The following is a 9,676-nucleotide window of genomic DNA, read 5'->3' on the forward strand; positions in this document are numbered from 1 at the left end:
GCCATGGGTGGGGTCAGGATCAGGCCCGTTGAGGGAACCAGGGTCAGACACAACTCCTGCCTCATCACCACAGGCTTGGCTGATGCCCAGCTGCCAGGTCCAGCACTGTCGCCCATAGGAAACCCACAGCCCTGGCCCGTGCTGCCCCCTGACATTCAACCTCTCTTTTCCTCATGGTAACGAAGCTCAAATGGTTACACAGGTTTTTGTCTCATCGAACTGGTGCTCAAAATTTGGAAGTCATGACTCAAAATTCCTCTGCTCTCTTCCTTTGTAACCAGGGCTGCTTATCTGACCACCACTGCTGTGTCCAGCTGTGACACTTGCCTGTGCATCTCACCTTTCTTCCGTGAGGACATGCTTCAAGCACAAACATCCTCCAAAGTACTCATCAAAAGGTGATGAACCAACTGCAACTTCTGCCTGACTTCATCTTTATTGTTATTGTCATTCTTCAAAACCACCTCAGCCCACGCCACAGCAGCCTTCTCTTATCATTGCCATCCCTAAGGAAAAAAGATGCACCATGAACCCTCCTCCTCTCTGTTGGCTGACCCAAGTGTGGGCTGCCGAAGTTTTAACCTCTAGTCTGGTGTGGGAGTTTGATCGACAGACTCTAGCTCTGACACAGAGGACCAAAAGCCTTTGAGGAATATGACTGTCTTGTTTATTAATCCTGTCCAATTCCAGCCAGCGAGTGCTCAAACTAATCTCTGGTAATAGCTACATACAGGGTCACCGCTTGAAAGAAACAACATGATCAAGTGTTCCCTCGTGTTCCACTTTTCCATCCTCTTTTTTTCCCTTTGAACTGGAAGACTGCAGGCAATAGGGATAATATTTCTTTGTGTATGTGGAAAACACCTTACTAAGAAAACTAATTTATTCAAACATAAATATCTTTCTTTTTCTAGATATGCAGAAAATCAAATGCACAGTGGAGCAGTAAGTGGAAAAGGAGAGTTTTCCTAGGTTTCAGTTTAATGCAGTGAAATTCACTGCTGTGCCAGAAGTAATGTCACAGTAATAAGTAATGTTACAGAGGTCCCAGGTAAGTGCAAAATTTTGGGTGAATATCATGCCATATTTACCGTGAAACAGAACCACTGTTCATAGAAAGGTTGAAAATGAGCTCTTCTACAAAAGAGTGTATTTTCCTCCTTTGCAAGTATCATACATTTTGACATGTCAAAAGTGGAAAAGAAGAAAAGAAGACTCGTACATCAGGAACATATAACTTCATCATATCGTTTCTGCCGAAGAACATTCTGCATGCCAAGAACATGTTATATACCTCTTTGGTGACAAGAGGAGAGGAGTTCCTCAGTTGAGTTGGAAATAATCTCCTGGAAGGTTTCTTCACTGAAGTTGCAGTCAAACAAAGGTATTTTGGTTTCAGAGACAATGTAGTAAACCAAAGCAAATTTTGAATATATGTTAGTTTCCTGCAGTGCTCCATAACTCTATGCAATATGCATGTAGGGGGCTTTTGGCTTCTCTTTATAAACATGCCTGGAAGATCAGCATTTTTTGTGGTCACAGATGCATCATTTCCTCTGTGGTCAAGGATTTTCAGGGCTTATGTGATTCTAGTACAGGTCAATGGCCTAAGTGCTGAGGCTTCTTTCTTTCTTATGGGTAATTTAGAAATCATTCATTATGAAAAAAAATCAAATTTTGAAACCATTGAAAATATTTACTATCTATTCGAGATCTTAAAAATTTTGTTTGCTGTTTTCCTGTGGTGCTGTCATTTGTTCAGCAACAGACTCAGTGGTCCAACCTAAGAGATATTGTGGTGAGCTGGTTTTCAGTGTGCCTTCAAGCTGTTCTGTGTGTATATGTGTGTGTGTGTGTACACTCACCTGAAAATACCAGCATGTTTGGTGTGCGAGCATCAGCAGAAACATAATCCATTCTGTCACCTATGTGAGAAGCTGCAGTAAAGTATGTGTAAAAACCTATTGGATAAATACATTTTGTGCCACAAAATTCTATCACCTGCAAAAGCAGGTGTTAATGCTTCAGGAATATATACACCATGTAGAGTGTTGCAGACCGCGGAAACCTGGAGTGTGTTTTTGTTCCTGTAGCTCTTCCTTCAGCATTTGATTATTTGTTCAGGGCCAGTGTGTTGCTGCTGCTTATCTATATATTGACACAATTGGTTCCATGTAGAGCATTTGCTTGTATCTAACTTTGTTTGCAAAGACTATTTCAAGATGATGCCAGTGGGGGTGGGGGCGTGAGAGGAAGAGCGAGAGAGAATATTTTTAATTAGTTTTGTGTAGGCAGGAGGGAAAGGACAGATGTACATTGTAAATGTATCTTTTTTTTCTTTTTTTACATTTTCCTTGTGATACCAAGCAGCAAATAGACCAATCACAACAGTCCAGTAGCTTTATTTGTGCTGGTTTTGGAAGACTTGGCACTGCTGGGCCCCCTTACGATGCCTTATTGTTGTTCCTGCTTGACATTCCCTGTCCTTGACATCTCCCTTCCCTTGAATCGATGATGACTGCCATCTTAGCCCTCAGGCTTCTCCACGGCTGCTTTCAACTGAGATAGCCTCATCCGTTATTTCTTGCTGCCCTACTTTTGCCCCTCACCACCCCCTCGTTTAAAGTCTACGGCAACTTTAATTCAGCTCACAAGCCTGTCTGCTGTGGAGAGCTTTTCTGAAAGGCAGGAGGTTTGCGTACCCGGCTGAATCTCTGGTGGAAATTTCCTTGATCTGGTGCATGGCGTTGGTAGGGCATCAGAGGAGCTGGCTGCAACCAGCCTGCACCCCTCCAATGCCGTCTGACACAAAATGGCAGCTTGAGACAAGCGCGGTCACTTGCCTGGATAATACGTTTAAATATAAAAGCAAACAGTTTATGGTAGCACTGTAGTTTCTCGGTGGATACGGCTATCATGAGGTAATCGCACCCATGGGGGATTAGAAGCACTCGTTTTTTCTTGGTGCTTGATTGCACCCCAAGGACATGATTATCCCATGCCAGTAGTCATATTTCTTGTTATGTCTTATTGCTTAATTGCAACATCATACCAAAAAAAAAAGGAAAAAAAAAAAAGGAAAAAGAAAAAAAAAAGGAAAAAGGAAAAAAGCAGAGATCAGGTGAGATACTGCTGAAATCATCATAAGAGACTATGATAGTTTCTGAGCTGCTAGCTATGTATATTAATTAACCCTTCTCAGAGAAAATCCACAGAGGCATACTTTCAAGAGAGATTCCCCCCGCTTCCCACACAAACAGATATGTGGTATAGTCTCTCTCTTGGTATCTTATGCACTGCTCCAGGCTCTTGATGTCAAAACACACCAGCTGAGAATGTAGGATAAGAACAGCCGTAGGCTTTCCTCTAGTCCTCAAGACATTTCAAATCTATACTTTCCTGATTAGTATAATACCCTGTTTCATCAGAAGCACAAATATTTTTTCTCCTGGTCTCCAAGTGGGCAACTTTTACAGCAGTATGTGAAAAGCCTTACCATAAAGAAAACAGAAAAACATAGAAAATTCACCTGGGAGTGGAAGCTCTAACCTATATTTACTTTTTCCACTGTGAGGAACACTTAAACAATTCCTTAACATTTATAACGGCACATCTATTTGAAATAATTGAAACGGAAACGTTAAAAGAAATTACATTTTGCTAATCCATTTACAATGGTATAAATTGCTTCTCATAGCCAACTGCCAGGCTGGCTGTTTTATTTAATAACTTTAATGCTGAGGTTCCCTGAGGCAAGGAGACAGTTATCCCACCAACCGCAGAAGGTTTTACTGAAGTGTCCCCTGGCTATTGTCCAGGGACTGTGAAGGAGCTCGGCTAACAGGTTCACTTGCATTCCCTGTCTCTGACAAATATAGCTGTTACATGTTTTAATGCAAAGTGAATTCAAAGTGAAAGTGAAAAAGGCATAAACAATGCATCCTAGCAAATCAGGCTGTTTTATTAGCATACGATGGTGGCTGGGTGGCTAATAATTTATCATTATAAAATCTGTTGTTATTACATTTTGAGAGCCTGCGACTGAGCAATTATGACCTTACTCCCCAGCAAAATCACATACACATCTAAAATTGAAGGGACTCTCAGAAAGAAATAGTGCCTAGAAGGATAACTCACAAGCATAGTCATTTGATAGTCTTTGCTCTATACTATGCAACTGTATCTATTATCTATAGCATTTATTCCCATATTCAGTAATAACATCACGGAAGAGAATTCTTTCTTCCCTGTCTCCATGATGAGGTGCATTAGGCTGACTTTCTTTTCAGGCTGTGAGTAAAAACATGATTTCCCTGGCTATGATCCCTTTTTTTTTGTGGGGGTTTTGATTTAAATGGAGTCACCCAGTGTAGGGGAGATTGGGATCCAGCCCATTTTCCCAACTCTGATCTCTACAGTACAGGTCTCTTTTGCTCATCGTACGAAGGACAGTGTTAGATTCAGGCTTGGCCCCTCTCAGTTCAGCACGCTGTTAATTGCTTCAGTATGAGATATGTTAGAGGAGCCTCAGGTTTCTCCAAAGATTGAAGAGTTGCTGACTAGCACAAATGAATTAGCTTTTCAATAGTAAGGCTGTGCCACTCGACAGGTTCAAACGCTATAAAACGTTAATTGTTGCTAGGCCTAAAAGAATATGCACTTTCTTATAATGGGGAATACTGCAGAAAAACTTGTCAATTGATTTTTTTTTCATAAGTCTCAGAAATAGAACACAAAGAAATTAGCAAAGTGTATTAAAATATGTAGAATCCAGGTTTTTGATTAAAAATAATTAACCATTATTGAAAATAGCAGTGACATTACCAGCTACATTTGTATTTTCAAATTGTATTGGTAATAACTGCTAACCATCTATGAATTACATAGGATCATGACTGCGTTTTTTTATTATTCCTCTCAAAGAAATACATTTTTATTTTCAGGAAAACTGCCCTGAAGCAAAGACTCGAAATTGTTCTCAAGCAGATAGTATAATTAAGGATTGATCTGCACAGTAGGGAGAAGTTGGATGAATCAGGCACTGACATTTCTTTCTTTTCACTTTTTCCTTATGACTGAAAGTCTGGATTCCTCCCAACTAACATAAGACGCTTAACTATGTGGAAGATGTAGAGTTAGGAGTTTAGATATCCTTGATTGTCAAGGATTGTCAAAGACAGATAGGTACTTCCAGATGGCAATTTATCCTATATCTCGTCATTGACTTTAACAGGTGCCTAGGGCGAATATTCTCCTGACTTAGACACCTCAGGTAAGTGCCTGAGGTTGAAATGGCAATGAAAGCAGGCTGAAAATTTTGGTTTAGTTTAGCAGAGACTACCTGTTCGCAATTATCTGACTTGGAAGCAGTGATAAATATTCACATAGCAAATCTGTAGTCACGGGGGGAGGTCTTTGGCTTGTCTTCGATACCTTGATTCCCTCCTTTAAACATATTTTTGGATTAAGAATTGCTCAGCAGCATGTCAGGATCTGGGCTTGGGATCCCCATCAAAGGCATGAAAACTTTCATTTAAATGTCCCTAGTTTAATCCTAGCTTTAAATCAAATTTCATAAAGAAATGTGTGCCTTGTGCAAAATTTTTCTGCAGCAAATTCCGGGCCCCTAGGTCATAGTATTTCTACATATAAGGATATATAGGGAGATGGATATCTTGTGCCTTGTTCCTTCATGCTACAGCAGAAAATAGTAGCAGAGGAAATTAATCTGCTTTGCCATGCATGATATTTGCTTTGTTGAAAAATTGTTTCCATAATAAATCAATTAAAGTATATATTTAATGAGCCACATGCATTGAGAAAAATATAACAGATCTTTCAAAATAGTACCTGGTTGAGATGGCTTAAGAGATACACCCCAAAGAAACAAAAATGGTTTGGATTATATGTCGCCTATAGAGCTCTTTCTGTGCAATATGAAACTATCTATCAATTATATATAATCATGCTGTCACATACAACAATAAAATGCAAAAGGCCATAAAATAACAGCACAGAATATCATAAATAACACTTATGCAGCTTATCTGACCCAAGCCTGAAATGATCAACGGAGAGATACAGGTCATTATCTACAAATGGTTATGAAATTCATTTTGCTTCCAATGAATAGGAAACAGGAAGATAAGTCTCAAAATAAACTGGAATTTAATCCAGGGGTATTCTGTAGATTGACCTGACTCAAAACAGTAAATGTCTTATGCTCAGTGAAGCCTCAAACAACATTAATCAATTTGATACAGCTGGTGATGTTCTTGAGTAATATATCTAATTATTGAACTTTATAAAATATTTTTGGCCTTTTCATCAGTGCAACTAAATAGGCATTTCCTTTTAATACTTTTTCCTATTTTTTTAATGCTGTAAGAACTGATCACATCAAAATATACTAAGTCTGCCAAGAAAGAAGATTCATGAAGAACAGCCTTTCCCTTGGATGAAAGGACACTATCTCTAATGGGCTCTTCACAGAAAATTGAGGGAGGGACTCAGTTTATACCTCTGCAGATCAAAGAAATCAAGGTACGAATTCCCAGTTGTGAACAGAAACCCAAAGGTTTGGTACTACCTGTTTGACTTGAGGAAACTCTCTGCAGTTTTATGAAACTGGTTTAGCAGCACTTTTTGGAACTCCCAATTTTGAATTTAAGTTCTGAGCCTTCTGGCTTTAAAACAGGCCAAATTACTTTTGTCTATCAAAGCAGAGAATTTATTTAAGAGACTAAGATTATGATTTGGAAAATTGAAATTGTGGTCAGCTGATTGATTAGCTTATTCAGGTAACAGTTCTCTTCAGTGCATGGCCAAGCCTTCACTTGTATCTTCACTTGTAACTTCACATATTTTCCCTTTGGTGGTGCCTCTCGTCTGGCAATGCAAAGTTCTTTGCACTTTCCAATTACAGTTGGGGCTGCCGCAATACGCAGGCTGCCAGCTAGACACTCCTCCAGAATATGCTTCTTTAGTGCCATGGCAGTTTTTCAACTTTTTTCCCTGCCTTGCTTCATTTGTTCAGTTTGTTAAGTTGCTTAGTTAGACCAGAGCTAAAACCCTTCTGACCCCCGAACACAAAAGAAAATCCCCTTTGTTACAACTGCTGTTTTATACTCTGTCACAAACCCCATCTCTGCTATTTCCCCATTTTACATATACAATAATTCTTGTGCCACCTCTTAATGTCCAAGTTCCTTCTGACTATACAGATATGAAACATTTCTCAAAATTAGCTTGGTTATGGTGAGATTTAGACCTACAAGGTGGATACAAATCCCCAAGGAAGCATGCGTGTCCCATTGCAAGCAAAATTTGTCCTTTCACCTGTTAAGACTGTTGGTCCATTTAATTTGCAAATTGAGAAGAGAAATTAGTTATGTGAAAATGATACAAGTAGAGGACAAGCCTCAGTTCTGTGCAGGAAGGAGGTGGTGGTGGAGAAGTTGCATCAGAAAGGTAAGAAACAGACTCAAAGAATGGTGGCTGGTGGGTCACTCTTTGGCACTAACACTTAATACCTTGTTAGTTCTTGAGAAAATAAACAGAGGTGGATTTGAAAAACCTTAGGAGTTCACATTGCTTTGTCTTTTTGGCTCTATTGCAGAAGAAATATTTAGCAACTGACTTTTTTTTTTACCGAAGACAAACAGTTCTTATATGCTAATTTTATCAATTTCGTTATTTTACACCTCTTTGATGTTCTTCAATGTAGTCCTGACCTTCTGAATAAACTGTGAATAAATTTTGTAACTGTGTCTGTTTGATTGCTTCAAATGCAGGGCTATATCTCCTTATTAAATCTTGTGGAAGAAAGAGACTGGGAGAGACCCGATCTGTTATGAATGGAGACGTTCTGAGCCATTAAACCAGCAGACAAGAGAAAATCTGAGGCTAGTGCAGAGTGAAAACCTTGTCACAAATTTTGGGAATGAATTGATTAAGTAGGAATCTTTTCAAAAATTCTTAGATAAAAGGGAGTTACAAGTAATAAGACTTAGAACTGGGTTTTAGCCATTCTGGGAGAGGGGTGTGCAGTCTGGGCATGCAAGGGCTTTGGGATGTGACCCTGCAATGAACAAGTACAATATGGGGGTGGCAGTAGGAGCAGTCTGAGATACATATTTCTGGAATCCAAATCTCAAAAATCTCACAGGAGGCATTTTCTTTCAGAATGCACTTCTTTCTGTCTGATGTAGAGCCAGAGCTTAGAAAACTCTCTTTGTCATTCAGGAGGATGTTTACTGAACTGCCATTTTTTTGTGTAATGGAAGGGTCCAGAGGTGATTTCCAGCGCAGGAAGTCTTTCAGTTACGGATTGTGAGGAGTAGGCTGTGGTGTGTAGGGAGCCCTGGCTTGTTGAATGACTTCTTCTCTGCATCTGCTCCAGGTCGCTTTCCTAGACAGAACTTTTGGTTCAGTCCAGGGGCCTGGTCTTATTAAGTAGTCCTTCCTGTAATGTAAAGAATAAAGAATGACATAGATTGTGCTATGACCATTCTGAGATTTCACAAAAAGAATAAAAGAAAGCCTTGCTGCGTTTTATTAATAAGCCATCTTTCATAATCAGAAATTTTTTTTACTTGTTACTATATATAAAAAATTAACTTCTACTGAACTGGTCTATCATATTCATGTCCAGAATCTATAATAGTTGTAGCCCTTTTAACTAGCCTGTAGATAAATCCATCTGCAAGGGACTTTGTATGATTCTCTGTTCTCCAAGATGCCCTTTTAATCGTTACCTCTGATAAGAGCAGAAAGAGGTTATATAGGACTAATGTGAAGGTCTGGGTCTATGCCATAACAATCTGTAAATCGCTTTGAACATTTTGCTGTGGAACAAGCACATTACGCAGTTTAGCTTATCAGTGGGGTTTGGATGTTAGATGTCTTGATGTAAAAGCTTGAGATTCTAGAAAATCAAAATAACTTAGAAGTGGTAGCAAGCTCATAATTAGTAGTGGTGAGAGGTGTTCTAATGGGTTGGTTTCCTTGTTCATTGAAAAACAAGACTTTTGTAGAAATTATTATAATAAATTTCATTTCTGGAATGAAAACTAAGCAGGTTCCTTTGCTAGCACCTGTCCTGGTTCCGGTGGGGATAGGGTTAACTTTTCCTGGTATTCCATGCCATGTGAGCCACGCCCACCCTGAGCTGCCGGGGGAGGGGGCAGGAAGTTGCTGCTTAAAAGCGGGCTGGGGCGTCCGGGGTCTGGCTGGTCGGGAGCGGTGGGGAGCGGCGGTTCCGTAATTGCGTTTGTATATTCCCCTATCCGTGTTGTTGTTGTTGTTTGCCTGTTCCCTTTGCTGTTCTGTTAAACTGCCTTTGTCCCAACCCAAGAGTCTTGCCTTTTCTTACGATCCTTCCTGTATTAGGAAGGCACGTGCGAGCAGCACGTGGTTCTTTGTTGCCATCTGAGGCTAAACCACGACAGCACCATGACCCTTTGTCCAAAGCACATATTATTTATTATTGAGGTCAGGATAGAAAAAACTTTCATCTTAAGTATTGTTTATCATTCCAGTGTCTTATTTTTATTACATGTGGATCAACCTCACCCAATATATTTTATAATCTTGCTCTCCAGAGCAACTTCTGTTTTCTTTTTTTTTCCATTTCTTTTGGTACGGGGGAAAAAGGAAGACAAACTTATGGCATTCC

This window comes from Chroicocephalus ridibundus, chromosome 1, assembly GCF_963924245.1.
Source record: "Chroicocephalus ridibundus chromosome 1, bChrRid1.1, whole genome shotgun sequence".
Taxonomy (NCBI): domain Eukaryota; kingdom Metazoa; phylum Chordata; class Aves; order Charadriiformes; family Laridae; genus Chroicocephalus; species Chroicocephalus ridibundus.